The 18,426-nt window shown below is 41.1% G+C and overlaps 1 protein-coding gene across 5 annotated transcripts in view; it reads right to left on the bottom strand.

The window, feature by feature from the left end:
• The window catches only part of LOC134219152 (high affinity cGMP-specific 3',5'-cyclic phosphodiesterase 9A), a 782,997-nt gene extending 780,498 nt beyond the window's left edge, over window positions 1-2,499 (bottom strand). For 3 of the 5 annotated variants that reach the window (XM_062697847.1, XM_062697854.1, XM_062697852.1), the window contains exon 1: window positions 1,435-2,499. The gene's annotated coding sequence lies outside the window, so the exon portion shown is untranslated. The remainder of the gene's footprint in view (window positions 1-1,434) is intronic. The other 2 variants (XM_062697851.1, XM_062697853.1) reach the window with 2 other exon arrangements.
• Between the last annotated feature and the right edge of the window lie 15,927 nt (window positions 2,500-18,426).

The raw sequence follows: 18,426 nt of genomic DNA, 5'->3' as shown, positions 1-18,426 counted from the left end.
AAAATCTCTTATTTCTCTTATATTCGAGAATACCTTGGTAATAATTTGAAAATTCCTCAAGGAATTCCTTTGGAAAATCCTTTCGGAATTTTTTCTTAGAATCTCCTCCAGGAATAATTTAAAGATTTACAGTAATAATTCTTATTCTAACACTATTTTGGTGATTCTTTAGGAAAACCATGCGGAAATTTCTTTGGAAATTGATCCAGAAATTCCGTCGCAGTTTTTCAAGGAATCGCTTTGACAAATCCTTAGTAATTTTGTAGTTTTAAATACACTCCTGAAGATTTTCCTAGGGAATTCTCGAAAGAATTTAGGAAATCCCTAATTGATTTCCCAAACAAGTTCTTAGATTTCTCCATGAATTCCTTTGAAGATGGCAAAACGTTTTTTTTTTTGTCAATAGATCGAAACAACGATTCATAAGTTCAACACATTTCCAATTGTATGATTTGTTTGGTACATTTATTGAATGATTAATTATTTTTAGAGCGTCTTAGGGGAAATGCTACAAGGTTAAAAGACTATTATTCTTCCATTTACTTCCACTATTAATGTTAATAGTGGAAGTAAATGGAAGAATAATAGTCTTTTAACCTCATTTATTGAATGTTATGGATCATTTTCATGTCTCGAGAAAGTTTCAGTCATGATGTATTGATCACCATCAAGAAAAGCTTGTGGATTAGTGTTCAAAATAAGAAATGCCTTCGTAAATTCCCCAAGAATTCTTTTGCTGGTTAATCAGCAAACATGAAAATAATGTTTGCTGAAAATTCAGCATATCTGCTTTTATTTTTTCGTAAAATACTTTTTCTGGTTGCTCAGCAATATTTTTTGTTGAAATAATTGCTGGATTTACAACACAAAAAAAATCAGCAAAACTTTGCCGGTTTTCAGCAAAATCAACTTAATGTGGTGCTACTCATGTCTTAGATGCAGCGTGTTTTTAGATATGTTTGAATTTTTTCATGTCAAAAATTTCCCTCATTGTGCCAGGACCTCCCAGATCAGCAAACGATTGCTTTTCAGCACACTCCTCCAAAAAATAAAGTTAATATTAAGCTTGTATGAAGTTTGCTTTTCTTCAGGAAACCAAATTCAATAAGTATGTGGCCAAAAACGGAACCCTACTATAAATAGCAAGTATAAAACTTTATTACTGTGAACTCTCAGTCTAAGTACACAGCGGATCGTTCAACAACGCGCACCGTAACCCAAAACCCGTAGCAAACGTGTGCATGTGTCTTGTCTGCCGCCGATAACCCCGCCGCGCGACCATGCACAAACCGCGCGTATTTGCGCTAATCTTTGCACAAGGGTCTGCCTCCCACCCGTGCCCGATCGTCGTCCACCCGGACGCTCCTTTGATCGTTTACACACTGATTCTTAGCGGTGTCGTTCGGTGTGAGCGAAACCAAGAAGCGAACTTACCCTCCTACAGCATCCGTTCCCGATCTCGTCTTCCATACGCTGGTTATGGTGATGCTACAAAAAGTCACATTCGTACTCTCTTCGTTAGTTTGTATTTTTTTTGTCGTTATTTATTTTCCACCGGTCAGCAATCACAAACACCAGAGACGAATGAAGTGCAGTTTTGGATTGATCACGTTTTATTGGTTTACTGATATTCTGAGCCTTGGAAAATGCATAAACCTTGTTTCATAATTTCTTAATGGCACTGCATGACCTAATGCAATAAACAAACTTCAAACGATCTCTCACCTCTACTCTGCACACTCAAAACACAAATTGTTTCTGAACATGACACAATTAGGGGACACATTTGGGTTCAAAACGTGGGATGCGTATGCGTATTGTGCGTTTGCGCAAACGCCTCAGCAAGAACACCCGTTTGCGATCGCATTCACTTCACTCGGATTCACATTGCCAACCACTGCCAGACTTGAATCTGCTCCATGAAACGCTGCATCTAACCCCGACCCGCATGCACCGTTCAAACTTTGGCGATTCTCAGTTATAAGCTCGAGTTGTTTAACTGCCCAAATGACAGATCTCGCTTCTTCTAGCCTTTTCGTCACACTCGTTCTTGTTGATTGAATTAATATTAATTTATAAACATTCCCCCCGTTCTGTAACCCCTTTCAGGGGTGCAGGATGCCTCGTCGCCCCCTCGAATCGCCCAAACCACGTTCACCGCGCTTCTTGCTCTTATCTTGCAACTCGCTCTCCTTCTCTTGCTCTCGTATTCTTTATCTCTCTTCGTGTGGTCCACCGCGACCTGTTAGTGTATGCACTAGTTCTGACTCTTCTGTTTCGAAAACAATTTTGTCCCATTTATTCGAATTAACCATTCATCAAAAACCGCTGTTGCACAGCCACAGAATCCATAGGGCAAGGGAACGTTCTACAGTTATCGAAACCCGCAGAACCGCAGTTGTTGCTAAAAGAACACAAACAGTTAACCACCCGGGTCAGGTTAAGTTAGAATTTCAAACACCAAACACGTCCATCCGCGCCAGTGACTCCACTGCTACTCATCACAACGTCGCGGTCGTCGCTGTCATTAGTTGGCTTGCGCGGAGTCCGTCGATTACAGCTCAGCTGCGGGCCACCCCGACCCGAACCCCTGACTTCTACTCGACGCTGGCGCACACAATCAGTCAGTTGAGTTGTTAGCCAATACTTACGCCTGAGCGTTGTCACCACACATTCGACCGACACGCTTCGCGCGCTCTATCTACGGTGTTCAATCGACAACAACGTGCTGCGGCTCTCTCCGTCAGCAATAAAAAGGCATAATCGCAATTCTCTCACGCGATTTTTCTTCTTTTTCAAAATACATACATTAAGGAGATGTACCTGCGACGGTAACTACATGCATGATACATGTGCCGGTTTTCTACCGACCATTCCCGTGCAGCATAAAACAGGCGAGAAAACCGGTTCATGGTACACCGTTTCCACCCTTCCGGAGCAATGATAACCATATCTTGCAATATTAAGTAAGAATACGAGAGAAGCGTCCAGAGAGACGAAGAAAAGTCTTCAGTATTGAGCCAACAGCATAAGAACCTTTTCTCGACGAAGGACTACGTCTCTTGTCCATTTTCTAGATTGTTCAGATTTATTTATTTATTTATTTATTTATTTCGTCAAGCATTGTAGACTACAAACACATTGTTTCACTTAAACACTATCTGTTTTAATCACTAGACAACTATTATGCAATACTATTCATTGTTTTCCTCACTAGCGTGTTAGACATTGATATGTCGATGACCTCACAATATTTATTATATACTAGTCGACCCGGCAGACGTTGTCCTGCATAGTAGGCGAAAATACGCGTTCTTAACTGCCCATGCAAAATTGCCATACGAATCTTGGTTTTAGTTTTCCATGATTTACTCAACTTTTCTCTCGGTTTTTGCATGAGGAAATATCATATAAACCCGTCGGAAACGATAACGAACATATTTGCTGAAGAAATGAAGAAAATCCATCCAACCGTTTTCGAGCTATGCGGATACGAACACAGACCATTTCATTTTTATATATAAGATGTTCATCATAGAGTTGAGCGGTCCATTTTTAGCATAGGATGTGCGTTGCAGATTTAGTTGAAATAAGTCACGATTTCTCAAGGTACGCGTAGGTGCATAAAAGTTCAAGCCTGACAGAAGGCTTTCTGCTTTTATCTGATGTGAGATTAAACCATTAACGAATGTTACACAACCAACTTCTCTTCTTTTCTTAAGTGTTTCGATATTAATTAGTAGGCACCGAGATTCATATGACGGAAGCGGTAGGGTTGACCAACCTAACTTTCTAAGAGCAAAAAGCAAAAACTGTTTTTGTACTGATTCGATTCGATTTGAGTGGACTTCTTGATAGGGTGACCAGACAATGCTACAGTATTCTAATATTGATCTGACGTAGGACACATAGAGTGTTTTTATCGTGTAAGGGTCATTGAAATGATAACTGAAACGTTTAATGAATCCAAGCATGTTATGTGCTTTATGAATAATGACGTTATAATGTTCTACAAAGGTCAATTAGACTCCAAATAATAACCCTAAGTCTCTCACTTTTGTGCATCGTATAATTCGTTCCTGGCCTAGCTTACAGGCAATGTTTTGTAATATCTGCTTTCTAGTAAATGAAATTATGCTACATTTTTCACGTTTATATCGAGAAGGTTTTTGAGCACCAGTTATAAAAATCGTCAATTTCTTGTTGAAATACGGCTAAGTCAGCATCATCACAAATTTCCATGTACAATTTCATGTCATCGACATAAATAAGGACCTTAAGGCGTTTTAATATGAGTGTTATATCATTAACAAAAGAATGAACAATAATGGACCTAAGTGTGATCCTTGTGGTACACCAGAAGTAACTTTAATTGGCGAAGACAATTTATTATGGAAGCGCACTAACTGTGTTCTATCTCTAAGATATGATTCAATCCATCTAACCAAATATTCCGAAAAACCTAATCGCTGAAGCTTAAAGAGTAATAAAGAGATGTCAACTCTATCGAAAGCCTTACTGAAATCCGTGTACAAAGTTTCAACAGAGTTACCTCTATCCATTGCAGCAATTGAAACACACCTCAGTATCATCAGTAGGTTCAATGATTAAAATAGAACGAGTATCAATCCGAAAATCTCATACATTTCATTTCAACGGATTTGGTAAATGTTAATCTATTAATAGTGATATTCATAAAAACCAAGTTAACTTGAATGCAATTGCGAATCAATCGAGTTTTTCAATTTCGAATATGTTTTTGATTTTTCTATCATAAGACGAGTTTAGTACTACATTTCATTCCATATTCCATTTGATTCCACCACGTTGTAATATTTACATAGGGGAACTGTACCGGTTTTGCCCATGTTCCTAATTTGGCCAATTTTGCAAATAACTCCAAAAATAAACCAATTCGCAAGGGTTTTATAAGTTCCAACAAGAGATATATCCCTGACCCTTCAACGCTGCTTTCATCTGATCGATTATTTTGGAAAAATTAGGCCAATTAGTGCCAAATTAGGCACTAAGTTGGCTAAAACCGGTGCAATGGAAAGGTATTTGATTTGTTTCTTATTTTTATGATTTTTTTCAGTAGTGAGCACGCATGTTCATTGTCTCGTACTTGACTCAACTTAAACTAAACCTTGACTCAACTTAAACTAAACTAAAGCACTCCTGCCGCAGTTCTCGGACTGCTTCCTGATGTACTTAATGTTAGGGACACAGATTTGTGAGCTACTACTACTACTACTACTACTACTACTACTACTACTACTACTACTACTACTACTATCATTATTACTATTATTACCACCACCATTACTACTACTACTAATATTACTACTACTACTACTACTACCACCATACCACTACATACCATTACTACTATTATTACTACCACCACTACCACTATTACTACCACCACCACCACTATTACCACCACCATATTACCACTACTACCACCACCATACCACCACCACCACCACCACCACCACCACCACCACCACCACCACCACCACCACCACCACCACCACCACCACCACCACCACCACCACCAACCACCACCACTACCACCACCACCACCACCACCACCACCACCACCACCACCACCACCACCACCACCACCACCACCACCACCACCACCACCACCACCACCACCACCACCACCACCACCACCACCACCACCACCACCACCACCACCACCACCACCACCACCACCACCACCACCACCACCACCACCACCACCACCACCACCACCACCACCACCACCACCACCACCACCACCACCACCACCACCACCACCACCACCACCACCACCACCACCACCACCACCACCACCACCACCACCACCACCACCACCACCACCACCACCACCACCACCACCACCACCACCACCACCACCACCACCACCACCACCACCACCACCACCACCACCACCACCACCACCACCACCACCACCACCACCACCACCACCACCACCACCACCACCACCACCACCACCACCACCACCACCACCACCACCACCACCACCACCACCACCACCACCACCACCACCACCACCACCACCACCACCACCACCACCACCACCACCACCACCACCACCACCACCACCACCACCACCACCACCACCACCACCACCACCACCACCACCACCACCACCACCACCACCACCACCACCACCACCACCACCACCACTACTACCACCACCACCACCTACCACCACTACTACTACTACTACTACTTCTACTACTACTACTACTACTACTACTACTACTACTACTACTACTACTACTACTACTACTACTATTACTATTACTACTACTACTACTACTACTACTACTACTACTACTACTACTACTACTACTACTACTACTACTACTACTACTACTACTACTACTACTACTACTACTACTACTACTACTACTACTACTACTACTACTACTACTACTACTACTACTACTACTACTACTATTCTAACAACGAGCCTGGGCAGAGTTGTAGAAAAACCTTCGCACTTGAACTCCACCATACAAAACATTTTGAAATTCAGCTTCTGGAATGAGTTATTGACAAACTACTAAAGGATGGAATGCAAATTACTAAATGATTGATAACATCCTTGACTACTACTACTGCTACTACTACTACTACTACTAGCTATTTTTTGTTATACCTATTTTGAGTGCTTTTTTGGCAGCATGCTGTGCGTTCAAAAATTAATGTTGATTTTATTGTTCAAATTTTGGCGAAAAATAAATGCAAATTCATCCGCAGTTTATATCATTCAACAGCAAATTTAGTCAAGATTAAGATACCTTACTCACAATAAGTAATTGTGATAACAGAAAATAATATTTTATTCATTTCTTGAAAGTGGTGAAACTGATCAATGTTACCCCGGTGATCAATGTTCCTCCGGATTACGGTATACGCCATTTTTCAAAAATAGTATTAACAAGCAATACTCGTCGAGCTCTTTAACAGAAAAATGGAAAACATGCATGTTGTAAATTGGCGTTTACGTCACTTTCTCAGATTACGGCAGAGCAGCAATACATCTTTTCACTTCACGGGAAACGTCATTGTCACATGTCACAAGGGTTCCAAAGTACACAAATTCTTCAACAATTTCAAACGCATCCCCATCAAGCACTACCTTAGTACCAACACTACTAGGTCTTCCTCTATCTCTATCTGCCACCTTGTACTTTGTCTTGGTAGAGTTAATGGTAAAGTCTATACTCGCCGTCTCTCTCTTCAGTGGGACAAAAGCCTCTACTACTGCTCTGCGATAGATTCCAATGAAGTCGAGTTCGTCCGCAAATCCCAGAAGCATATGCCGTCTTCTTGCACAACGCCAAAAACGGCCCTAAGCACCCGTCTCTCAAATACTCCGAGTGCTTGCAAAACCTCCTCGAGCATTGTCCATGTTTCATGTTGGTAGAGGACAACCGGTCTTATTAGCGTCTTGTACATAACACATTTGGTGCGGTGGCGAATCTTTTTTGACCGCAGTTTCTTTTGGAGCCCGTAGTAGGCCCGACTTCCACAGATGATGCGCCTTCGTATTTCACGACTAACGTTGTTGTCAGCCGTTAGCAAAGATCCGAGGTAGACGAATTCCTCGACCACCTCGAAAATATCCCCGTCTATCGTAACACTGCTTCCCAGGCGGGCCCTGTCGCACTCGGTTCCGCCCACAAGCATGCACTTTGTCTTTGACGCATTAACCACCAGTCCAACTTTTGTTGCTTCACATTTCAGGTGGGTGTACAGTTCTGCCACCTTTGCAAATTTTCGGCCTCAATGTCCATGTCATCCGCGAAACAAATAAATTGACTGGATCTGTTGAAAATCGTACCCCTACTGTTACACCCGGCTCTCCGCATGACACCTTCTAGCGCAATGTTGAACAACAGGCACGAAAGTCCATCACCTTGTCTTAGTCCCCGGCGCGATTCGAACGAACTGGGGTGTTCGCCCGAAATCTGCTCACAGTTTTGCACACCATCCATCGTTGCTTTGATCAGTCTCGTAAGCTTCCCAGGGAGGCTGTTCTCGTCCATAATTTTCCATAGCTCTACGCGGTCTATACTGTCGTATGCCGCCTTGAAATCAACGAACAGATGGTGCGTTGGGACCTGGTATTCACGGCTTTTTTGAAGGATTTGCCGTACAGTAAAGATCTGGTCCGTTGTCGAGCGGCCGTCAACGAAGCCGGCTTGATAACTTCCCACGAACTCATTCACTAATGGTGACAGACGACGGAAGATGATCTGAGATATCACTTTGTAGGCGGCATTAAGGATGGTGAAAGTTCTCACACTCCAGCTTGTCGCCTTTCTTGTAGATGGGGCATATAACCCCTTCCTTCCCCTCCTACGATAGCTGTTCAGTTTCCCAGATTCTGACTATCAGTTTGTGCAGGCAAGTGGCTAGCTTTTCGGACCCATCTTGATGAGCTATGCTCCGATACCATCCTGCTTTATTGGTTTTTAGCAGTTGGATGGCATCTCCACTTCCGTCTATAACGTTCCACGTTGTGCTGGGTACCTTGCTGCAACGCGACCGCCCGCGCTACGTCCTTCTCCTCCAGAATCTGTCTGCACTCTTCGTCGAACCAATCGTTCCGTCGACTTCGTCCAATATACCCGACGTTCTTCTCCGCTGCATCGTTAATGGCTGCTTTGACTGTATTCCAGCAGTCCTCAAGAGGGGCCCCATCGAGCTCACCCTCTTCCGGCAACGCTGCCTCGAGATGCTGCGCGTATGTAGTGGCGACATCAGGTTGCTTCAGTCGCTCTAGGTCGTACCGCGGCGGTCGTCGGTAGCGAACATTGTTGATGACGGATAGTTTTGGGCGCAGTTTAACCATCACCAGATAGTAGTCCGAGTCGATGTTAGCGCCACGATATGTCCTGACCTAGATAATGTCGGAGAAGTGCCGTCCATCAATCAGAACTCCTCCTCTTGGCCAACCAGAGCGTTCAAATCTCCTATGATGATTTTGACGTCGTCGCTTGGGCAGCTGTCGTACTCACGTTCCAGCAGCGCGTAGAATGCGTCCTTATCATCATCAGTGCTTCCGGAGTGTGGGCTATGGACGTTGATTATGCTGAAGTTGAAGAACCGGCCTTTGATACTCAACCTGCACATTCTTTCAATGATCGGCCAACACCCGATCACGCGCCTTTGCATATTGCCCATCACTATGAAAGCTGTTCCCAGCTCGTGTGTGTTGCCGCAGCTCTGGTAGATGGTATGATTACCTCTAAACGTTCGCACCATTGATCCCTTCCAACAAACCTCCTGCAGCGCTACGATGCCGAATCCACGGTCCTTGAGCACACCGGCGAGTATGCGTGTGCTTCATATGAAGTTGAGAGATTTGCAGTTCCACGAACCGAGTTTCCAATCGCTAGTCTCTTTTCGTCGCAGTGGTCTTCGCCGATGGTTCCGGTCCGTTCTCTCTTGTTGATTGTTCGTTGTGTATGTTTTTTTAGAGGCTGGCTTACAGGGCCTGACACAAAACCCCCCAAATTTCCGGAGGACATCTTCATTACGGACGTCTTCATTACGAATACTTTATATCGAGCCATCCAGCGTTGCACGTATCAGTCTAATCAGTTTCGCCGGAAAACCATGTTCGGACATTATCTGCCACAGCTCATTTCTTTTCACTGAATCGTACTATTAAACAGGATACGCGACAGGATTTCGTACGCCGAGTTCAGAAGAATGATCCCTCAGTAATTGGCACACTCTAGTCTGTGCCCTTTCTTAAAGATTGGGCATACGAGGCCATTCAACCAGCTGGCAGGCAGTTCTTCATCCTCCTAAATTTTCTGGATAATGTGGTGGATTGATTAATGCAGCTGCTCACTTCCGTGTTTGAGAATCTCGACCGGGATCTCGTCCTGCTTTACTGTTTTCAGCTCGTTTAGAACCTTCTTTACCTCGTCCAGCGTTGGTGGTTCCATAGCTTAACCGTCGCCGACTTCGTCCATCCTACTCTCTAATACACCTTCATTTTCACCGTTCAACAAATCTTCGAAGTGCTCCTTCCACCTGGCTGCCACCATAGTCTTGAATGTCAGCAAATTCCCCTCCCAGTCATTGCCACATAGCGGTCACCGGCGCAGTCTTATGCCGCTCCCCATTGACAGTTGCATATCATTTTTATCCATGTTCTCTTGCGCTGCCTGCGTGTTGCCTTTTTTTCTGCGGTGGATTCGCTTCTCTTCTGCCCTTACTACACTGTACCGCTCTCTTTTGGAACGGGTACGAGCCACTAGCATTCGACTCCTAGCAACATTTTTCTCGTCCGTCACTCGCTGGCACTCCCCATAAAACCAACTATTTCGTAGGCGTCACTGTGCAGTGCCTAACACTTCCTGCGCTGTTGTAGTCAGAGCTTCGTTGATATTTTTACACAATCCGTTGACGTCGCCAGATCCGGTAGCATCTGCTATTCACTCGTCCAGCTTCTGGTGGTACTGTTCAGCAACTCCGTCAACTGACAAGCGTTGACAAGCGTTGGATATTGAAACGCATCGTTCTGTTGTTTCTTGAATTTGTTACGCTGGAAAGACGCGCCCGAATTTTCGCAACTACAAGCAGACATCATGCACGCGTACAAAAATGGATGAGATTGAGCAACGACTACTACGCGCACATAAAATTTAGCGCGCGCGAGTCTCACGAAGCTTGTGTACCTCATATTAACATTGGTGAGTCGCATTGAGATATCTCAATGCGATCAGCTCATGCGCTGTTTGCCATGGCAAACCTTTGCAAACAACAGCGGAGATGCGTAAAACAGCTTGGGCGGGAAATTTTCATTCAATAATATCGTCGCCTTAGTAACGCCAGCTATGCATTTCTAGCGCATGAGATGAGTCTCATGAGACGTACATTGAGACACGCTCACTTAGTTATTTCATGCGCGCGCTAGCTTCTCTCGTCGCACTGAATCGGTGCTACGTGAGCTTTTGTAGCTCATGGCACACTGTCTCATTCATGTATACACGAGAATTAAGAGACTCTGACTACAAGGTAGTGATCTGATAGGAGTCGATTTTCGGACTTCAGAAGGACCTTACATCTATAACATCCGAGAAATGTCGTCCGTCGATCAGCACTTGATCTATCTGTGAGCAAGTGTCGGATGTTGCCAGGTGTGTTTGCGAATATTCTTACGTGCGAAGTAGGTACTGCTGATTGTCATCCCTCAAGCAGCAGCAAAGATTACAAGTCGCAGACCATTATCGTTGGTAGCGGAATGAAGACTTTCCGTACTAATGACTGGGCGAAAGAAACTTTTGTCTTCCGATCTGCGCATTTGCATCCCCGATGACAATCTTTACATTGTGTGTTGGGCACTGTCCGTAGACCTTATCAAAGCTCTCATAGAACTCATCCTTCACGTCATCAGGCTTATCGTTGTTCGTTGGGGCATAGATGCTGATCAGGCTATAGTTGAAGAACTTGCCCTTCATTCTCAACACGCAAATGTGGTCGCTTATTGGCTTCCACCGGATAACACGCTTTATCTGCTTCCCGATCTCCATGAAGCCATCTTCTCGTTCTGCTCTATCACCGACACTATAGTAGATTAGATGTGGTACTTGAATGAAGTATTCGCGATGGGATCCACCGCCCGGAATTCACGTTCTCCAGTTCTGGGCCACCGTATTTCCTGGATTGCTGCCACACTCACGCTGACCTTCTGCAGCTCACGAGCCAGTAGTGTTGCCGTTGAATAAATCTGTTTGCTCTACTTTTGCCTTTTTTGGTAACTGTAGAACCTTCGGTAGGCTACCTTACCAGGGTTGCGCTACCTACATCGCGTTAATGTCACTCCTGACAGAATCCAAGTTTCAAAGTGCTCGCGTTTTCGGGGGCACACCACTCGATACGGAAGCGGCGGACAACTATCATTTTTGTTGATTCAGCTTTGCTGCGGCGCAGCATGCGTGAAAAAATAAAACTGACAGTTGTGCGTTGCTTCAGTATCGAGTGGTGTGCCCCCGAAAACGCGAGCACTTTGAAACTTGGTTTCTTTCAGGAGTGACCTTAAAGTGGCTGCCTTCTCGATGCAACATGATGTGCACAGTTTTGTTTAGAGTCCCTCGCTGGTACTTGGACGATGATCAGCCGCCGCTAACATGGGGAACAGACGCTCGATCAGATTTGCAAATCCGGAGAGAAGCAAATACTCCCTTCCATGTTAGCATATCACCATAGATGTCACCGGGGTTGGTTACCCGATCTTCCCTAATGATTGCTCGTATCCCGGCCAGCACTACGAGGAGGTAGGGATAGGAGTTGCTGGGTCAGAGGCTAAGGACCGCAAAATGGGGGCTATTTTGTTCCTTCAGGTACGCGAAGTACCAATTTACAAAAATAAAAAACAAACAAAATTTTCAAAATTTTTGGGGTGACATAATCGGGTCAAAAACGTGATAAATCGGATCGAAACAAAAAATCGGGGGTAGACAAAATCGGGGAGTGACAAAATCGGGTCAATACTGTATATTAAACACCCCGGGCTAGATCAGGCTCGAACGTAATAAAACCCATAATCTCACATACATGGTCTCCACTTAGCATTGCGAGCAAAGGCGTAGGCAGGCCAAGTTCCAGTTGGAAGGTAGAACCATAGAAGAAAAAGAAGAAGTATCTCACATGTCTTTACTGTCTGTTTATATTGAAAACGCAAAAAGTTAATACATGACCTTCCAATATATTTTATTGTATGAATCACTTCCCTAGCATATGCCATTTCTGTTGCCACATTGTTATCAACACTGTTCCACATGCGGTTGTTCTGCTTCGTTACTTTCGTCATCAGAAAATTAGGCCGAATTATCCACGTTTTACCATAATTGGTCACCATCGTCACTGTGATATGAAAAATATTAAGGTGAAGGTTGAATGCGTACAATTATTTATATGGCACACTTTTGACTATTTAGCGTACAGAGTTGTAAATGGTTTTCAAAGCATGTTGCGAGTGAGCAAGCAGCATGTTACATTTTCATCTCGCCACACTAAACGCATCGACGAGAACAACGAAGTGAAGAGCAGCCGACCATTGTGGCGACCATCTTAAATTCCTTCCCACGTTATCCTTAAAACCTCATAAAAATGGGTTTTATTGCAGATGCTTTTTCTACAAACTTTTTGCGGTCGTCTTATGATACGAGTCAACAACATTTATTGCGATATGGTAACCAAACCATAGACATACAACAAATATAATTAAAAACCCGAAAGGCCATGAATAAATAGAAGCTTGGTGCTTTTAAATATAACATTGGAACATAAATACTCCATGTTGGCAACGTTCGACGAACCGTTTATTTATGACACATGCACACCAGAGGTGGCAGAGGACTTTTCAGGAGTTTCAGGCTGAAACGTATTCTTCTGCTTCAATGGTTTTACAATCCAACTGGAACTAGGCCTGCTTTTAAACTATTGGACTTTCTGATGTAACTTTTTCCAGATGACGTATCATTTCTATGCAGTCGCACGAACGGGACTTTCAAAGACGCAATGTATTCCGAGAAACCTTTCGCAACCTATCAGGCATTGATTAAATAGCTATTATACCTTTAGCAGATTTGTTTGCTTTTATCTCTGTCACTTTTACCCTGGATTCCCAGTCTGGTAGGATTTTTTCTAAACTTTCCCGGGCATGGAATATCCTTGTGATAGTCTCGTGATATGCGAATGCAAAAATCAGTGGCGTCGCGTAACCTCACTTTTTACCTGTGCACTGATACAAAAAATGAAAATTTGGATATTTCTACAGCTCAAATGGAAAATAGAATTACCAGAGTAGTTTAAACTAATAGAAATCTAGTTATTCTATACATTTTCGAACGAAAATTCCTTAAATTTAAGTCCAATGCACAGGTAGATTGAGGTTAGGGAAACGCCACTGGCAAAAATGGTAACTAGGCTTCTGGAGCTGCAGCACAATGGGGCATGTGACTCACCAAATTGAACATTCTCTTCACTCCTCCTTGTATGTACTTAAATTGCCAGAATTGTTCTGAAAAAAATGGTCCTGGAGGAAGTTCTGAAGGAATACATGAAGAAAACTTTTAGAATCTTGAAGAATTTCTGGATTCATCCCCGGAGTAATTTCTGGATTTTCTGAAGGAATCCCTGGAGAAAATTTCGAAGAAATTCTTGGAAATGTCCAAAGATTTTTTTTAGGAATGTCGGTAATTTCTTATGGAGTTCCTTTGGAAATTGCTCTAGGAATTCTTACGGAGATATCCAAAATTTGTTCTAGAATTTTGATAGGAAATGGCGGAGAAAATTCCAACAACTTAATAACCTTCAGCAGAAAACGAAACATACTCAGCAGTATCCACAATTTTCAATTCAGAAATAATTAAAACGGATAAATTCAATGATTTTGAACAAGTGTGGGCCAAGGTACAAATTTCAGGTGAAACTCATGTTTTTGCTTCAGTTTATATTCCTCCAAATAATGCTCGCAGAGATATTTATGATAATTTTTTTGGTATCGCCGAGAATGTTTTATCTGGCTTGCCTCCTGAAGTAAAAGTGCATATATATGGTGATTTTAACCAAAGAAATGTATATTTCATACCGGACTGTGACAATGAGAGCATTTTACTTCCAGTCATAGGGGAAAATGAGCTATTGCATTTTGTATTCGATAAAATTGCTAAATTAGGATTAAATCAAATCAATCATGTGAAGAATATCCAAAAGTGTTATCTAGATCTACTGCTGACTAACTGTTATGAAGATTTTTGTGTAAATGAATCACTAGCTCCTCTTTGGCGAAATGAAGTATTCCACACAGCTGAATTCTCTTTGTTTGTACACGTTAATGATATACCAATCGAATGTGAGTTTGAAGAAATCTTCGATTATCAATCAGCCAACTACGGAAATATAAAGCATAAACTGAAGAATATAGATTGGCAAACTGCTATAAGGAACGAACAAAATGTTGATAAAGCGACAGAAAAGTTTTATAACACATTGCACAATATAATAATGGAAGAAGTGCCGGTTAAAAGACGGAGAAGTCATGCTGTATCGAAAAATCCAATTTGGTTTACAAGTAGAGATGTCGTAAAATCTCGATTAATCGATTAGTTACTAATCGATTACTCTTGATTCTTGTCGATTATTGAATCGATTAATCATTGTATAGTAATCGATTCAAAATTAATCGATTATCACAACGATGAATCGATTAATCGAAATAATCAATTAATTTTCGACATCCTTATGATGTCGTGAAATTCTGATTAATCGATTAGTAACAAATCGATTACTCACGATTCCTCTCGATTATTGAATCGATTAATCGTTGAGTAATAATCGATTCAAAATTAATCGATTATCACAACGATGAATCGATTAATCGAAGTAATCGATTAATTTGCGACATCTCTATTTACAAGCAGAAAGTTTTACAATCGCAAGCAGAAAGCACATAAAAACTACAAGAAGCATAATCTTCAACATTATTTAGAGGAGTATCTTAATATTTGTGATCAACTGAACTGTGCTATAAATATCGCATACAATGAATATAATTTAAAAACTGAACGTGAAATCAAGACTAGTCCAAAACATTTTTTCAGCTATGTGAACACTAAATTAAAATCAGCCAATTTTCCATCGAAACTTTATTAAGATGGTAGAACAGGTAATGGTCCAGAGGAAATATGTAATTTGTTTGCCGATTTCTTTAAAGAAGTATACACTACCCACTCAAAAGATGATCGAGATCGCGACTTTTTCGATTTTTATCCTGAGTTTTCAAATGACGTTTGCGTCAACCATCTGAATGTACACGAAATTTGTGATGCCCTAAAACATCTAGATGGGTCTAAGAGCTCCGGACCCGATGGAATACCTCCAGTGTTTATTAAGACTCTAGCAATTGAACTTACTGCTCCATTATTCTGGATTTTCAACATGTCACTGGAATCAGGATGTTTTCCGTTAATATGGAAAAAATCATTTTTAGTTCCAATTTTTAAATCTGGTATAAAATCCAATGTTCGTAACTATCGTGGTATTGCTCTTATATCTTGCATACCGAAATTGTTCGAAGCAATTGTTAATGAAAAAATATTTGTTCAAATTAAAAATCGAATCACATCTAAGCAACACGGTTTCTTTAAAGGTCGTTTGACAGCCACAAATCTAACAGAATTCGTTAATTATTCTTTGGATGCAATGGATAGTGGTCACCAGGTAGAAGCCTTGTACACAGATTTTAGCAAAGCTTTTGATCGCGTTGATTTACCCATGCTTTTGTTCAAACTGCAGAAGATGGGAATTCAACCAAAACTTCTTCATTGGCTTGAATCGTATCTAACAAGTCGTGTTCAAATTGTAAGATACAAAGGAAAATTATCAACCCCAATACAAGCCTCTTCTGGAGTTTCTCAGGGATCTCATTTAGGTCCATTACTTTTTATTTTATTTGTAAATGACCTCCCTCTTGTGCTTCATAAATTGAATGTCTTAATTTATGCAGATGACATGAAACTTTTCCTAAAAATCAAAACTGTCGAGGATATCGATACATTCAAAGATGAAATATTGATATTCCATACATGGTGTAAAAAAAGTCTTTTACAGTTGAATATAAAAAAAATGCAACTTAATAACCTTCAGCAGAAAACGAAACATACTCAGCGCAAATATTAGTTTTGATGATCAGAACGTAGTAAGAAGCAATATGGTAAGAGATTTGGGAGTAATATTGGATTCAAAACTCACTTTCATCGATCATAATAACTTAATTGTAAGCAAATCCAACAACATGTTAGGTTTTATAAAACGATTCTGTTACAATTTTCAGGACCCATACACAATAAAAACACTAGGGGAGGAGGTTTTGTTGTGGACACCGTTCGGTTATGGGCACCCCTATGTATCATTTGACAGATAAGAGATGCTGTCATTCTGACAACCGTCATTTGTTTGCTATAGAGGCATGATGTTTTATGCTCAATATCAAACCGGGTGGGCATCTCTACTTTGAACTAGAAACAAATATTTTTTTTGTACAAGAAAAACAACACGAAAGTTTTTTTTGGCCTTTTTCAAAGTGTCATAAATTGAAGTGATTTAATTCAAAAAGTGAGTTCTAATGCGTATTTACACAGTAAATTTAATCTATTTTGAGCCCCAATGTCGATTGCCATCAAAATTTTAGCGCGAAATTTTTTTTCTTCACCTTCCAAAAGGCTGCGAAATTCGGTTGTGGGCACCTTTATTGGTTCGGTTATGGGCACCCCCATTCTATTGATAAATCATTCAATACCATTTTAGTTGTCCCTTAACTTATTTTTAATAAAGTTTTTATGCAGTTTTTATAATTATTTTGACATAATTGTTCGAAATAATGAGTTTATTTCATATTTTTGTTATTTGGGCATGTCTAGTTATTATACACACGCTTTTTGGAACAAAGCATTGACCGATTTGCTTGCAACAAGTTGCATTCAACGGGTAATGCTTTCCCATTGTATGCTATTGAAAATTGGTCGGATCGGACTATGGGATCAAAATTTATGGTCAAAATATTATTTTTCGAAATAAACGAGAAAGGCACTATTGCCGCTAGGGTGATTAATCAGGATTTTTTTGACTGTGATGCATACCATTAAAACGTAAATCAATAAAAAAAATGAAACCCATTTACCTAAAGTGCTATTTTAGACCTTTCTTATGTGATTTTCTTCAACATCCTCCTTAATGCACGGAGGGAGGCATCAGCACTGCTAGGTGAATTGATTTGAGTTTTTTAGCGTCCCCTGGCTTTTAGAATGAATAAACTATTCCTTGTCTTTAAATCTGGGTGATTTTCATTCATGCTTCTTTATTTTTAGCTAAGTTTTCAAGGGTGCCCACAACCGAACCACAAAATAAAAATGTCCAAAAATGTCAAATTTTCTAAATTGTCAATATTTTTTTCCAAATCGATGAAATCATACTAATTTCTTTGCTAGTAGTAAGGTTATATGTTTAGCTTTCCATTGCTATGCAAATGTCGACATAAGATCAACCAGGGCCAAAGTTATGGACCAAACAAAAAAGGGTGCCCATAACCGAACCTCCTCCCCTATATACAGCTTATGTAAGGCCAATCTTAGAATATTACAGTATAGTTTGGTCCCCATTTTCAGCCATTCATGCCAACAGAATTGAGTCAGTTCAAAAACAATTTTTATTATATGCACTACGAAAGTTAGGGTGGACCGAATTTCCATTGCCACCGTATGTACCTCGTTGTAAGCTCATCAATATTCATTCACTGAAAGTGCGTCGAGATTTAGCAATGGTAACTTTTATAAACAATATTGTTTCAAACAGAATTGACTCAACGGAGCTATTCTCAAAACT

Source organism: Armigeres subalbatus, chromosome 3 (genome assembly GCF_024139115.2).
Source record: "Armigeres subalbatus isolate Guangzhou_Male chromosome 3, GZ_Asu_2, whole genome shotgun sequence".
In the NCBI taxonomy this organism is placed as follows: domain Eukaryota; kingdom Metazoa; phylum Arthropoda; class Insecta; order Diptera; family Culicidae; genus Armigeres; species Armigeres subalbatus.
Note: the sequence above shows the minus strand (reverse complement) of the source record. Positions and strands in the feature narration are given on the sequence as shown.